This window comes from Pan troglodytes, chromosome 3, assembly GCF_028858775.2.
Source record: "Pan troglodytes isolate AG18354 chromosome 3, NHGRI_mPanTro3-v2.0_pri, whole genome shotgun sequence".
NCBI lineage: Eukaryota > Metazoa > Chordata > Mammalia > Primates > Hominidae > Pan > Pan troglodytes.
Window position 1 is genome coordinate 84,444,292 of NC_072401.2, and position 16,655 is coordinate 84,460,946.

At 38.9% G+C, this 16,655-nt stretch overlaps 1 protein-coding gene across 9 annotated transcripts in view; it reads left to right on the forward strand.

Annotated features, from left to right (window-relative positions):
- COX7B2 (cytochrome c oxidase subunit 7B2) overlaps positions 1-16,655 on the forward strand; it is a 169,926-nt gene that overhangs the window by 111,292 nt on the left and 41,979 nt on the right. The window contains exon 1 of one of the 9 annotated variants that reach the window (XM_009447967.4): positions 7,357-7,426. The exons of 7 other annotated variants lie outside the window; for them this stretch is intronic. The gene's annotated coding sequence lies outside the window, so the exon portion shown is untranslated. Of the gene's footprint in view, positions 1-7,356; positions 7,427-13,259; positions 13,330-16,655 lie in introns of those variants that run through there. One more of the 9 variants, XM_016951802.3, reaches the window with a different exon arrangement.

The window sequence follows — 16,655 nt, forward strand, 5'->3', positions numbered from 1 at the left end:
CTGAGCATATCTATTCCAATTGTACATTCCAGAACTTGAGAAATAACTATAGGATGGATTAAGGACTTACTGAGCCCACAGTGGGACAGACCTAAGCTAAAACTTCATTAATCACATGGCCTTCATAAATCCCTCCTTTGACTGGTAGAACACAGTGATGTTTGGGTTTCCTAGAATTTGCGTCAGTTCAGAGCCAGGGTCCAGTAGTTCCCAAAAGGTCTTATTTTTACCTTTTCCCCAGTGTACAGTTATTCTGGTAAAGGGCTATAGATCCCTTTGGGAAAGACTGGGAGAAAGATGAACAAAATAAGTTTTTGGTAGTGTACCAGAATCCTTCCTTGAGATAACCCTGACTCTCCTTTATTCTAGGGGTTCTGAATCTGTAAATTGGCTGAAATCTGGGAATTCACTGAGGGGCTGTTACTTTCTGTTTTTATGCTTCAGGTTAAAGTTTTGTTCACTTGACCTTAAACTTTTCTGCTTCTGCAGATCAAGAAAGAATTTATAAGGCTCCTACTATTTTCTATTCTATGTTTTTTACTTCTAGGAGCACCGTAGTCATTTAGCCAACACCATAAGTCTGTGTGAGGCAGATTATTATTATTGCTGTTTTGACTCTGCTCTCCATCATAGTAATCATGCTCACCTTGTCTTTGGCAGTTGAGTGCTACCACTTGGCCCCTGTCACCCTAGGATCTAATTATCTCCTTTACATTTAGATTTCCTAGTTCAGTTTCTGTAGTTCCCACTACAGACGAGAGAAGAGCAATTACAGAGCTCTTTAAGGATGCTGGGGCTCCCCTCAAAAATTTATTTCTCATAGTATTGGTGAAAGTCATGTCTCTTGGGCCCTCTCAGTATGGGTGAGTAGGTCTTAAATGACTGTACTCTAACAGTTCCGTCTCCCTAAGCCTTTGAATACCTTCCTATATATTAAACCAAAGCATTTCTAGAATATCTAATTTACTCACTGTGTACCACCTTTTGGTCCATGTTTTAGCCAACCAACCAACCAATTATAATCCTTCCTAACTCCCTGAACTGCAACATTAAATGCAGAATCTCTGTTTTGTGAGTCCATGTCAATATATTCATCCTAATCCAACTTGTTTCTTCCACTGTTATCCCACAGCCACAGCTTTAGCATCCATTTAAACACGTTTTCCCATTTTCTCTGTGTATAAATTAGAAAACTCTAGTAGTTGTTTCAGAGTGTAACATACTTTATGTGTTATACTTTGTACCTCACCTTTGGAGGCCTGCTCATACTTGAGCCTTGTCATAGATGTAGAAACAAAGAGAGGCTGGGGGATGGGTACTGAAGAGAATTGGTATTGTCTTTCATGGCAGTTGCTTCAGGGGAGGCCATTATACTTTCCTTAGGAGGTGGAAAAGCCAATACCACTATGAATGTAGATGCCACAGCCAAAGGGTGGGGAGACCAATTTCACTAGAAAAGAAAACTAATCAGAATTTAGGGGTTCAATGTAACCAGCTTCATCAGGGTCTTCCCACATATCTCAATCCCAATTTATAGGATCCCATTATTTTCCAATCAATACCTTCACTTCAGCAACACCTGGCCTATGAGGCTGGGGGTTCAACTTGCATTGTAATCAGCCAGTCACAGGATGAGATTCTCTGTTTGATCTTCAGCAGTCTCAGCCCTGTGGCTATAGGAGCTAAGGGTCTCCTTCAATGTACACATAGATACCTCTGGTCATTTATATGGTGTATGAGCGGCACATCTGAATCCGTGAGCTCATCCTTTTCTTCCACCACTTTGGCAACATTAGGAGCAACCAGCCAAACTTACTATATTTGTTAAGTTTTCCAAAAGTCATCCAGTTCCTTGTGACAGAGCAGGAGCATCGCCATCTTGGACAAGCCTCTCATTCTAAAGTTCACCTTAATAAAAAACCACCTAAATCCAAAGGGCATCAGCCTAATGGCTAAGGTCAGCATGACCATAAATCATAAATAACATCTCCAACCAGAAACATTCCAAACTCCTCCCCGACCAGAGACATGCTAGCCCCGAGATAACCCCCCTCCAGCCGGGAAGATACCAGTCTGGAGATAATCCCCCTCTGGCTGGAAAGATGCCTGCCCCAAGGTGAACTCCCCTCCACCCAGAGACATTCCAACCCTGCCATAAAACTTCTCCCGCAAACAGGAACATTCCAAACTTCTGATAAGCCCCCTCACCCTTAAACAAATATATACTCTTAGTCTACAAGAGAAATCGCTCCTGACCACAGCCGGCCAGGAGCGCCTCTTAGGTTTTAACTAAAGAAAACCTGTCTTTGACTGCCAAGCCGCGTTTTGTGTTTCTTTCTTCTTTAATTCTTACACCTTGCTTGTGGTTGGAACTGTTGGTTGATTTGTGGTTGATTAGGTGTATCCAATGCAGATGTTTAGTGTATCTCTATTGCCAGATTATGCCATGGACTGTCAGTGCTCTATTACTGGAAATAGAGTCATTAGCATCTTAAAGCTAATCAAATTAAAGAGACAATTCTAGAAACCCCAGAGTCAATTTAGAAAACTTGTCCTTAAAATTCTTTTACTCCACAGTCACTCTAGGTATCAAAATCTGTCCTAGAGTTCTCCAGAGAATCAGAAGAATTAGGATGGATGTGTTATAAGGAATTGTCTCACATGATTATGGAGGCTGAGAAGTCCCACGATCTGCTCTGAGAAGTCCCACAAGCTGGAGACCTAGGAAAGCTTGTGGTGTAAATTCCAGGCTGATTCTGAATGTCTGAGAACTAGGAGCACCGATAGTGTAAGCCTCAGTCCCAGGGCAGGAGAAGACTGATGTTTCAGTCTGAGTGTCAGGGGGAGAGAGAGAAAGAGAGTATTCAAACTTATTTTACCTTTTTCTTCTGTTTGAGGCCTCAGTGGGTGGGTTGGTCGATGGTCACCCTCATTGGGGAGGACAACGTGCTTTACTCAATCCACCCATTCTAGTGTAATCCCTTCCAGAAATGCCCTCATAAACAAACCCAGAAGTAAAATTTAGCCAGATATCTGGGCATCCCATTGCCCAGTCACATTGATACATGAAATTAGCTATAACATTGCCTGTGAGAATGTCTTACAAGAATTCCAGGTTCAGTATATATAGAAGTACTTTCAATAACATCTCTTAGTCAGTATAGAATTGCTTGATTAATCATCTGAAGGTGAAGGTCTTAGGCAATCCAATAGGTTTTGCCATCATAAATGATCCCTGATCTGTCAAGGGCACAATAGGGATTCTTACCACAAATGCTGACACCTACTTCTGGGAGTTAATCAGCTATGTTTCATAGGATCTTGTGATAGCTGAAATATTTAGAGGATTTAAGATCCTCTTTGGCTCTGCACTGATTTTACCTATGTTATCTCATTTTACTGGTATAAACCCCAGAATCAAAAATAAAAAAGAAGCCATCTTTCTTGTAGTGTATAGTGCAGACTTGGGTGAACACCAGTAAGCATCACTGGGTGCAAACTGGAACTCACAGGCAAGAGAATCAACAGATACAGGGATCCTGTTTTTTCAGTGTCCTGTGGAAAGGACTGCTTGGATTTGAGTGCTGCTATATGCTGCAAGGGAATGGGTTCCAGGAGAGGAACTTCAACACTTGTTGTTCTTTTGACACTGGGCTAGTGTTTAGAGTGCAGACTTTGTTGCATGGAAGGAAATGGACAATTTGGATTTAGGTGCCAGCCGTTTAGTTGAGTGTTAGAAAAATAGCTGCCCAACACTCTAGAATTTTGGAGGTTCCTGGTCACTTTTGAGTTTAGAAGGACGGGAGCATTTAGTTCTAGCTAGCTAACTACAAGCAGCCCAGAAGAAGCTCTCAACGTTATTTACCAGTTTGTCCAGTGTGAAGTTAAAGAGACAAGGAAAAATACCAAGGCGAGTTAAGATTCACCTATAAACTTAAAACCAATCACTTTTGTTCAAAATAATATTTGTTTACATTAGAATTATAAAATGTCATGTTTATTCCCTCATGTTATTTCTACTTAAAAATGTGGGTTACTGTTGCCGGGCGCGGTGGCTCACGCCTGTAATCCCAGCACTTTGGGAGGCCAAGGCGGGCGGATCACGAGGTCAGGAGATGGAGACCATCCTGGCTAACACGGTAAAACTCCGTCTCTACTAAAAAAAAAAAAAAAAAAAAAAAAAAAAAATTAGCCAGACGTGGTGGCGGGCGCCTGTAGTCCCAGCTACTCAGGAGATTGAGGCACCAGAATGCGTGAACCCCGGAGGCGGAGCTTGCAGTGAGCCGAGATCGCGCCACTGCACTCCAGCCTGGGTGGCAGAGCAAGACTCTGTCTCAAACAGACAGACAAACAAAAATCTGGGTTACTGTTACATAATATTAGGACATCAGGCATTAGCTGAGGCTAAAACAAACTTCTCTCATGAAATGTACCGAAGTTCACAGTAAAATTTCACTCTCACTGGAATTTCAGTCTCAGAAAAGTGGTAATAAACCTAGGGTTTGATTCTTAAGCAGCAAGTATCAGGTATTATCAAAATTAGGAGGTTAATAGTTCCAAAATGATGGTTGGCCATGTGAATAGGGTTTATCCAGTAGTATTTTACCTCATCAGACTCCAGTGAGACTGTTAATATATTGCCTTCTTTGACCAGATTTGCCGCAGGAATACTAAAGTCCAGGTGGATATGGGGACCCAGAACAGATACAGGCTAAAAATAATTAGAATTAATTGGAAGGTGAAATACTAAAAGTAAAAAATACAGTTTGGGTTGACTCTAATTGTCTTTATCTTAGGTGAAAGAGTACTAAATTGGGATAGTGGCAGTGACAATGGAAAAGGAGCAACAATAAGATAAGCCCAGCAATAATAAGTAATAAATTACCTGTATAAATATATTTGAGTTTTGAAAATGAAGTGACCAGACTTATTGCTCAAAAACATATAATTCAAAATGAAGCACTGATGTATGTATGAGTGAATGAAAGATTCAGGAGTCTGAGTCTTCAGGAACTATTTATCTGCCTCTTTCTTCTCAAATGAAATGAAACCAAATACATTTAGCATACAAACTGTTAATCATCTGCAGAACCAACCTTAGGTTAGAATTTAATAAATATTTGTGGAGTAAATTAACAGAATCACAAGGAATACACCTAAGACAGATAAATTGCTCGTTCTGTTCCTGCTTCAGATTTTTCTGTTTCTTGAGTCTAAGCAGACATCATGGTGTAAAGATATGCTTAGATAGCAGATAAAAAATTATAGAGTAGTACCTTTTCACATAAAGTATATTTGATTTCAAGTTGTGTGGATGTCTAAAACCAAGTTTTTGCTGTTTTTTTTTTTAACAAACCTACACAATTTTTTGACAGAAAAAAATTATTTCCTTCAGTTACTAAGTCACAATTCCGGAAAAAGTCTCACTTTTATTATGTTTTTAAAATCCTAAGAAGTGTCACCTACATTGGAAATATTTGCTAAACATGAACTTTCAAAATGCTAGTAGGATACACTTTAATTGAATCTATAAAAGTAATTCCCCAAAGTGTATACATTTGACTAGTTTACAGAAACCAATTCAGGATTTACAGAGGAAAATAAATAAATAAACTGAAAAAACGACTAGTCTTCCTTTGTTCAGCTTAATGTTTAAAATTTGAAAGACTTAGGAATTGAGTTTTAGTGATTCATATGGATGGCAATTCGCTTTTTTTGTTTTTCACTTGGAATAGTTGAAGTGTATATCTCTATTCCATTTTATATGGTTCACTCCAGTGGTCCAGTACATTGTTAATGTCATGAACAGTAATATGCCAACTAGAAGTTCTTGGATTTCCACGGTAATTGTGAGCAGTGGTAGATCAATGAAATTAACAGATAACTCAAAAATATATTTTTATTAAATAAACAGTGTTAATATTCCTAGACAAGATTTAAAAATTTTTTTTGAGATTATTTTTGTGATGGTTGTTTTTGACCAGAACTAACATAACAAGTTGGAGAAGCATAATATTGGTCTTCTATATTCTATGATTCCATAGACTTGTTTTACTTGTTTTGAGCTTTCCTATACTTGAGTCTTGTCTGATAACAATTCAGGTAGACAATTAAATAGTCAAAGGAGAAGCAACTGGAGAACACAAGTAAAATAGCCTTGATAATCTATACACTAGCTAATCAACTTCCTAACCTTTGAATGTTGATTGGATTCATAGACTGTGAAATGGAGTTCTGTAAAGTTTTCGTAACTAAACCTCAACTTAATTTTGCTCTTCTGTAAAAAAATTGCCCATGTTTGTGAAGTTCAGAAACAAAATACTAAGTTTAAATACACCAGGGTTGACTTAGGTCCCAAAGCAGAAAATGGAACAAGCAGATATTTTAGGAAACAGGCCGAGTCAGCATGGTACTTATTAGAAATGGTTATCTGCACACCTAAATCTCTCTACCACCCTGAGGATAAATAATTTTGTTCTATGAATCATCTCATTCGCTGACTTAGATCAATATAAATTTATGGTTTCCATCAAAAGATAGATGAAATCATGTTTTCCAAGCACTTCTGTGTTTGTTTTTTTCCTATAGCATTTCATTAATCTGGAACAATGTGAGTTTACTATTAGTTTTGCTTTGATCATTATCCTCATTTTGTGTCTTCTAAAAATAAGTTATATATACACATACATAAATTGATTTCTATATGTAGAGATATACATCTGTAAATGTGTATGTAGATAAAAATATTTTATCTATTGTAGTGAAACCAAGGATTCTAAACATTACCATTTGGGTCAAAGCATGTTGGCTAGGAATTCTTTTTACATTTATAACTTCTTATTTTAAATTTCTGACTCCTTACAAATAGCCATTTTACTTGAAATAGATTTTTTTACCTGAGAAATGACCCCTAGCTGTTAAAAAATATCATATGTTTAACAAGATAAGGCTTTTCAAGAACACATTGTCATCAAAACTCACTAAAACTTTTCCTTGGATAATCTTAGTTATGTATGACTTTTTATTGTCTATCAGAGAAATAATATTGTTTTTTTCAGTTCAGATTTTAAGGTGTTTTGCCATATTGAGTATTGTTTGGTTCTATTTATCTTTGATTTAAATATAATGGGACTGAGTATAAATGACCAATCATATTAAATGTGATATACCATGCAATATGGAGCTTCTTTCTTATCTCATACTTTGTTTTACTCTGCTACTACTCTACTACGTTTTCCTTTACTTTTTTTCTCTTGGTTTGCTTTTGTTATTTTCTCAATCTGTAAACAAGTCTGTGTGCCCAGCTGAGTTTGTTGAAAGCCTTCATCCCTGAAGTCCTAAACTACATACAAGAAAGCTATAGAGGAAGGAGTTGGGGATCAGAGGCCATACATGTTAAGACTGCAAGCTGTCCAAGATAAATTGAGTAAGTGAGAAGACATAATTCATATGGTGGGATGACATGGGTGGTCAGCAATTAGATAAATAAAAGCCTCTAAAACTCGGGTTGACTAAAACCCCAGGAAAGGAAAAAGGCAGAACACACAAAGTAAGTAGAGCCAAGGCAAGCTGTGAACCATTACAGAATTCATCTCCAGCCTCCCTAGGCAGCTCAATAAGTCTTGCTGAGCAGGTCCCTAGGTCTTTGTGTATCAAGGCTCTGCTAGACACTGTTTCCTTAGCCCTTGCATCTCAAATGTTATCTCTTCAATAGAGTCTCTTCAGTATCCCCAAAGCTACAGTTAATATGTTCCTCAATATTTTATCAGTTCCCATTTTATTTTTTCTTTCTAATGTTATTTAGTCAACATTGAGCACCTACAGTGTGCCAGCCATTCTGGTGAAAGTACCAAATGAGGTATGAAAGAGCTGTCATGTGTATCTTTTATTTTATTTTTATTTTTTTTTTATTTGAGACAGAGTCTCACTCTTGTTGTCCAGGCTGGAGTGCAATGGCGTGATCTTGGCTCATTGCAACTTCTGCCTCCCGGGTTCAAGCGATTCTCCTGCCTCAGCCTCCCAAGTAGCTGGGATTACAGGTATGCGCCACCACGCCTGGCTAACTTTGTATTTTTAGTAGAGACGGGGTTTCTCCATATTGGTCGGGCTGGTCTCAAACTCCCGACCTTAGGTGATCTGCCTGCCTCGACTTCCCAAAGTGCTGGGATTACAGGCATGAGCCACTGCACCTGGCTATCATATTCTTTAAATCCACTTAATTAGGCTTTAAACCACTATTCCAAAAGGATGCTAGGAAATTCCTTATCAGTTCTTCTTAGTCTTCCATTCCTTCCTAAGATCACACAAGGAGAATTTGCAACGCTCAGAAGATGGAAGAAAGCTACTGACTGTTCTCTCTGTCATGGTTGTCAGTATCATCATCTTTTCCAAGTTCACAGCAGACCCTGGAAGTCCAGGAACTCTCTCTTTTATGCTATGTGTGGAGGGTGGGTTCTTTGCCCAGATTCAAACTTCTTAGATATACTATCCTCCTATCATACTCTCTTAGGTCGGGCTACCTCTTTAGGGACCAGCTATGGTCTGTACTACTGAAGAAACCTACAGGCATCTTTTTCTCTAGCCGGGCATCCCTACCTCACTACTTTCCTCCCTAAGATATCTGACATAATCTCCTCAGTGATTTTAGGCTTTTTATAAAAGGCAGGCTTCTTCAGGCTACTTTCACTTCCTACCAGGCTGTAAACCCTAAGGTGAAGAATTGCAAAGCTAGATTATCTCAGTAAAATGAGAAAAGAAAAAATATATCTGAACCTCTCAAAAATGTATTTGTCAGTCTAAAATGGAAGATATTGTACAAGTGACTATTATACATGAGAAAAATAATTGTAATGCACCCAGAGAATTTATTCCTAGAAGCAAAATAAGTAAGCATGCCAATATTTAGCTACATTTGTGCCCATCATGGCATTACTTATTTACTAAAGCCAAAAACAACAACAACAACAACAGCAAAAACCAGGAATCAACATTAGTGTTCAACAATGGAAGAGTGGTCAGATAAAGTATGTTTCACATGTACAAGTCTGTACTACATAGGTACATAAGTATCATCAGAATTTTGATATTAACATGAGAAGATGTTCATAATATATTTTAGGTGCAAAAGTAAATTATAAAGAGCATGAATGGCAAGATACTTTCCAATATTTTACCAGTGGTTATGACTAAGTAGCTTGGTTGGTGGGGATTCAGGAGTTTTCAGTTTTACTCTTTTTGTTCACTTGCATGTTTTCATTTTTTTTTTAATCAAAGAATGTGTATTTTCTTTTAACCATGAAAATAAAAGCAAAAAGAACTATTTTGAATTTCAAAAAAAGAACTAGTAGCTTCTATCTATTGCATTTAACTGTGTCAGGCACTTTGAATAAGCATTTTTCATGCATTATTTATATTCTTCTTACCAATCCTGAGAATAGGTATAGAAAGATGGATTTTTTTTCTGTTTATTTCCCCTTTTTTTCCCCATAAGAGAGAGTATTGGATTGGTGGATGGAGAGGCCACGTTTCCTCCTAGGCAGGGTTGCTGTATAGTAACAGATTGCTCACCTATGGGTTGCTCCCCTTCTCTATTCATGTGGTTAGGTGAAGATCTCCCGTCCCCTGTCCACCCAGGCTTTCTTTTATCCTTGTCCTTTTATTAATATCTTAACATGCTTGTCATTGCTTTTAATTTGGGTAGAATAAGGCATTGAAGTGAGCATAAAAAGGCTTTACACGTATGAATGATATGAAGAAATCTAAACTTTTAAAAGATGTATGTTGAGTGATTTCCACACAAACATCAAATTGCTGTATCATAGCCAGGCATGGTGGCGGGCGCCTGTAGTCCCAGCTACTTGGGAGGCTGAGGCAGGAGAATGGCGTAACCCAGGAGGTGGAGCTTGCAGTGAGCTGAGATTGCGCCACTGCACTCCAGCCTGGGCGACAGAGCAAGACTCCGTCTCAAAAAAAAAAAAAAAAAAAAATTGCTCTATCAGATTTTGTGGAATTCTTTCACATCCATTTTTTCAACAACAATAGAGGTTTTTTTTTAATGAAAGCAGTATTGTATTAGTTTTAAATATTTGGTAGTTGTTTCTACATCATTGATGGCATACCTTTCTTCAACAGGTTCTCATCTGCTCAATATTCATGTGAGTGTAGTTCTACTGATTTGTCAGTACACGAGACAATAGCTGCACAAGCAATGAGACATAAAGTGCTAACGTCTGTGCCTTATCTGAGAATTTTTAATGCTATTTAAATATATTTTTAAAACTCTTTGGAGTAATGAAATAGATTCTAAAAATTTGTTTGCATATCTTTATATATTTTCTTTGTAATTTCATGCCAGATTTGTGCATGTGCCTTAAACTTATTATGATTTAATTATTTCCCTTAGTAAACACTTTTAGCTAAAAGAAATTTTGAAAAGAAAAATAATTTGTTGTGAAGTGAAATATGATAACCTATCAGGATCAAGGAGCTAATATGTGATGATATTTAGTATTTTACAAATACAAAACTGTGTAAGCAGCACTTCTGGATGGCATTAAATATAAAGCTAAGCAATCAACACTTATTCATAAGACAACAATTAAGTCACGAGTATTAGGACATGTCTTTGCAAAAGTGATCCTTCTGTGGATCTTGGGGTTGAGAATTTTACTTCAGGTGGTTATCAGTAATATAGAAATAGATCATTTACTTGATTAAAGCTTCTTTTCTAAGTCTTTTTTTTTGAGACAGTCTTGCCCTGTCGCCCAGACTGGAGCGCAATGGCGCTATCTTGGCTCACTGCAACCTCCGCCTCCCAGGTTCAAACAATTCTCCTGCCTCAGCCTCCTGAGTAGCTGGGATTACAGGCATGTGCCACCATGCCTAGCTAATTTTTGTATTTTTAATAGAGACGGAGTTTCACCATGTTGGCCAGGCTGGTCTCGAACTCCTGACTTCATGATCCGTCTGCCTCGGCCTCTCAAAGTGCTGGGATTACAGGCATAAGCCAACGCACCCGGCCCTTTTCTAAGTCGTTTTAATCTTTAAAGTCTAAGGCTAAATTATATATTAAATTAGTATTACTTTTTATTAAATTTGTATATTATTTTATTTTACAAAATAGTATTTTTTGTAATGCACAGCCTGATTTTGTCTACTCCTTGTATGTTTTTCTGATACAAATACCCTCTCCTTTTTAATTTTGCCCTTCTCTTATTCCATGAGATTCTGATGAGATTGCTATACAAAAGTAACTGGATTATATAGCAGAGTTGTGACGTAACTGATGTCTGGCTATGATTTGGAAGTACATGTAACCTAAAACAAGTGAGTTAGAGCTTTTGATGAGATATACACAGACAATGGGAAACAGAAAATAAGTTCATGATACTGTCCCAATCATATCATCTGCCAAAAGACAGGACTTGCCTTAGTAGAAGAGGAGGAAACCATAAAGAGAAGTAAAACTGCCAAATTCAGAGTGCTGATAGTATCTGATTGTTTGATGCGTGATGCAGGTACCACCCCCAACTTTCCCAGTTGTGTGAGTCAGTTACTTTCTCTCTTTTCTTCCTTGTTTCTTCTTTCTTCCCTTTTCCTTTCCTGCCCTTCCCTTTTTGTTTAAGCTAGTTTGACTTTTGTTCATATCATTTGCAAACAAAATGTTATTTGGCCTCAGGGAATGGGCCTAGCATGTGTGAGTTTTCCTTAGGAACACCTGGCTTGAAAGCAAGCTTTAAGTAAACAGAAAAATAGGATGATCCCCTCTGTAGATGTAGTCATTCCCCTTCCTTAGTAAAGCCAGGGTTTATTCAGTGAGCTTATTTTCAAAATGGCAGAATAGGGCAAGTATGGAAGTGTAATACATGTATTAATGATGTGGATTTCTCACTTACCACCAGTGACCTACCTACTAGTAATGTGACTGTCTAGTTTTCTGAAATCAGTGATAAGCAAAAGATCCCTGTTATGAAATGATAGTTCTAAGAGATCAGCCAGCTACCTGGTTACAGGTCAATTACACTGGTCTTTTTCCATTTTACAAAAGTAAGCAATCTGTAGTCTCTAAAGTACTTCTTTTGTATTTGGTTGTGTTTTCCAGCCTGTAATGTTTCTGTCAAAGCCTTTACTCATGGGTTTACTGAATGTTCTAAACAGTGTTGCAATATTCCACTCAAATCACTCTCATCTCCTAATTTACTTTACAGTGGAAAAAAAGCAGTACAAGGGACTAATACTTGTTTGTTCTTTTCATGTACCCCATTTTTAATGGAGTTTCATTTAGAATATGTGGTTATGATTTAGCATTATCAGGTTATCACTTAGAATTATTTTATTGGTGAATAAAGAACTAAGCCAAATATAGTATTGTGTCCGGAATTAGTGGGTTTTTGGTCTTGCTGACTTCAAGAATGAAGCCACGGACCCTCACGGTGAGTGTTACAGTTCTTAAAGATGGTGTTTCCAGAGTTGGTTCCTTCAGATGTTCAGATGTGTCCGGAGTTTCTTCCTTCTGGTGGGTTCGTGGTCTCGCTGACTTCAGTAGTGAAGCTGCAGACCTTCGCGGTGAGCATCACAGCTCTTAAAGGCAGCGCGTCTTCAGTTGTTTGTTCCTTCCGGTGGGCTTCTGGTCTTGCTGGCTTCAGGAGTGAAGGTGAACACCTTCCTGGTGAGTGTTACAGCTCTTAAAGGTGGTGCAGACCCAAAGAGTGAGCAACAGCAAGATTTATTGTGAAGAGCAAAAGAACAAAGCTCCCATAGCCTGGAAGGAGACCCAAGTAGGTTGCTGCTGCTCGCTTGGGCAGCCTGCTTTTATTCCCTTATGGGACCCCCCCCCCCAACATCCTGCTGATTGGCCCATTTTACAGAGAGCTGATTGGTGCGTTTACAAACCTTGAGCTAGACACAGAGTGCTGATTGGTGCATTTACAATCCTTTAGCTAGACACAAAAGTTCTCCAAGTCCCCACTAGATTAGCTAGACACAAGCACTGATTGGTGCATTTACAAACCTTGAGCTGGACACAGAGTGCTGATTGGTGCGTTTACAATCCTTTAGCATTTACAATCCTCTGGCTAGACATAAAAGTTCTCCAAGTCCCCACCAGATTAGCTACATACAGAGTGCTGATTGGTGCATTCACAAACCCTGACCTAAACACAGAGTGCTGATTGGTGCATATACAATCCTCCAGCTAGACATAAAAGTTCTCTAAGTCCCCACTCAACTCAGGAGCCCAGCCGGCTTTGCCTAGTGGATCCTGCGCAGGAACCATGGGCAGAGCTGCCCACCAGTCTGCGCCACGTGCCCGTACTCCTCAGCCCTTGGGAGGTCAGTGGGACCGGGTGCCACGAGCAGGGGGCGGCGCCCATCAGGGAGGTTCGGGCTGCACAGGAGCCCTCCGGGCGGGGTGGGGGGTGCTCGAGCATGGCGGGCTGCAGGTCCTGAGCCCTGCCACATGGGGAGGCGGCTGAGGCCCACGTGGGCAGGTAATGCTGAGGGACCCCGAACATCCTCCGCGGCTGCTGGCTTGGGTGCTAAGCCTCTCACTGCTTGGGGCCGGCAGCACTGGCTGGTCACTCCAAGTGCGGGGCCTGCTGAGCCTGTGCCCACCCGGAACTCGCGCTGGCTGGTGAGCGCCAGGCGCAGCCCAGGTTCCCACCATTCCCTCTCCTTCCACACCTCCTGGCAAGCAGAGGGAGCCAGCTCCGGCCTCAGCCAACCCAGAGAGGGGCTCCCACAGTGCAGGGCTCCACACTGAAGGGCTCCTCAAGAGTGGCCAGAGTGGACACTGAGGCCAAGGAGGCGCCGAGAGCAAGCGAGGGCTGCTAGCACATTGTCACCTCTCAGTATGTGTAGGAAAGGATTGAAAAGAAGGTTTGAAAACCAAATCTTGAGAAGGGCGGAAACCAGGGAGGCTTTGCTTATGTCTGAGGAAGGTGTATCAGATGACTCAATTCTAACTAATCTTGGTTTCTGAATGTGTGTGTTCATGTTAACCATGACTGGAATTTATGGAGGAGAGAATCTGTTTGACTTAGTTTGGGTAGTGTGCTCACGTTTGTGATCAGAGTGGGAAGGGGTCTATTATCCGAATAGCAGTATATAAGTATATTAAATGGTAAAAAGTCCAGAGCAGAACTGTAGTAGCTACATTTTTGCTTTCTCAGTGTGTTGCTTTTGTGCCCCCTCTCTCCTCTACTGCCCACCTTCTAATAGTAAGTCTACTAGCTATATGTTGGTACATATGATCAAAGCTGTTGGTAATCATATCTGCCTGCTTTTAGGGTTACTTTTCTAATGTAAAAATAACAGATACCCTATATCTGCCATATTGAAATCCATTACCAGCTGTAGACACCTCTGCAGAGATAATTATAATGAAACATATTTTCATATTTTTGATAAATGTTAATGATTTCTGAAGTGCAGTAAAGTAAGACATTGACTTATGAAAATGACTTCGTTTTGTGAAGTAATGCAGTGTTGTAATATTCATTAATTTTATGGAGATGATGAGTATGGAGCAAGGCCAAATGTTACTGATGGTATAATCTATAAACAAAGGTTTAACAGTTGTTCAAATAGATTAAAAATGGGAGCCAAAGTTAGCCTTTTTATGGAGCACAGAAGGACGCATGCTGAAGACAAGTAAAAAAGCCATAGCAATTAGTGTTGTATTTATGTTTCAAGTATATGTAATCACATATCCAATGATTTAAGTCCTTAGGGAACCAAATGTCTGCAAGGCAGCGATCTTATACCTTTATCATTCTATCTGTCCTCTAGTTAGGGATCTGATAGCAGTGGTTTAGACTTTTTTGTTTTTTCTTTTTGAGACGTAGTCTCTCTCTGTCACCCAGGCTGGAGTGCAGTGGCACAATCTTGGCTCACTGCAAGCTCCGCCTCCTGGGTTCACGCCATTCTCCTGCCTCAGCCTCCCAAGTAGCTGGGACTATAGGCACCCATCATCACGCCCTGCTAATTTTTTGTATTTTTAGTAGAGACGGGTTTTTACCATGTTAGCCAGGATGGTCTCGATCTCCTGACCTTCTGATCCACCTGCTTCGGCCTCCCAAAGTGCTGGGGATTACAGGTGTGAGCCACTGCGCCCGGCCAGCAGGGGTTTAGACTTTGAGCAAGAGCTTTACCTTTAGTCATAGCTGAGTTTGATTACTGGATCTACCATATTCCAACCATGTAACCCTGGATTAGTCATTGAATCTAATCAAGCTTATTAAATTCTTTTTAAAAAAATACTTGTAATATGCTTTATTTTTATTATATGTTTAAGTTATACAACAAAGTTTGATATGCATATCCATAGTGAGATTATTACCACAGTCACACAAATTAACATGTTGATGGTCTCACATAGTTATCTAAAATCTACTCTTAACACATTTTTACTATACCGTATAATATTCACTATAGTGAATTATTAGAATAATATATTTCACATAATTATTAATACAACTTTGTACCATTTGACCTCCATTTTCCCATTTGCTTCCCCCCACTCCATCCCTGGCAACCACCACTCTACTTACTGCTTCCTTGTATTCAAGTTTTTTTTTTAATTTTTTTATTTGGTTTAGTTTGTTTTTTTTAGATTTCACTGTTAGAATGACAGCTATCAAAAAGACAAGAGATAGCAAGTGTTGGTGAGGGTGTGGAGAAAAGGAAGCCCTTGTGCACTGTTGGTGGGAATGTAGATTGGTGCAGCCATTGTAGAAAACAATATGGAGGTTCTGAACAAATTCAAGAAAAGAACTACCATATAACCCAGCAATCTCTCTTCTGGGTCTATACCCAAAGGAAATGAAACCACCATTTTGAAAAGATATTAAATATCTGCACCTCCATGTTCATCACAGCATTATTCACAGTAGCCAAGGTATGGAAACAATCTGTTTCCATCAATGGATGACTGGATAAAAGGTAGACATATATATATACACAACGGAATATTATTCAACCTTAGAAAAGGGAAATCCTCCTATTTGTGACAACATGAATGAACCTAAAGAACAGTTTGCTAAGTGAAATAAGCCAGACACAGAAAGAAAAATACTGTGTGATCTCACTTATATGTGCAAGCCTATTAGATTCTCAATGTGTGATTTGGAAATAGCATTGCCTCTTTGGGTTGCCTGAGAATTAAATGTAATAATATAAGTAAATTTTGAATCACAGTCTTCAGCATGTAATATTTAAATGAATTCTAGCTATAACATTGGTTATTCATTAAACAGTTGTTGGATTGTCAGGTCAATGACTTCTGAGGACTTCTTAGTTAAAGCCACACTCTTTGTCAAAAGAATTATATCAATGAATGTAAAAATTTTCAGTATCTACATTGCAAGAATAACAACTAACATTTGTTTTATATTGTATTTTTAGATACATACACTTATGAAAACTCAGTGTATTATTGAATTGGAGCACATGTTTGCCACATAAAATATTATTGTTTTAAAGGAGTCCAACAATTTAATAAACTAGGCAGATGAACTATTGAATTACTACAGTGAAAATTTAGTTTCACTGATTATTCTACTCACTGAAGTAACAGATGCTAAAAATACTAGCAAATACTTTAATACTGATGGAACTAATTGATATATCAAATTATTCAGTGGATCATCAGCTGATGT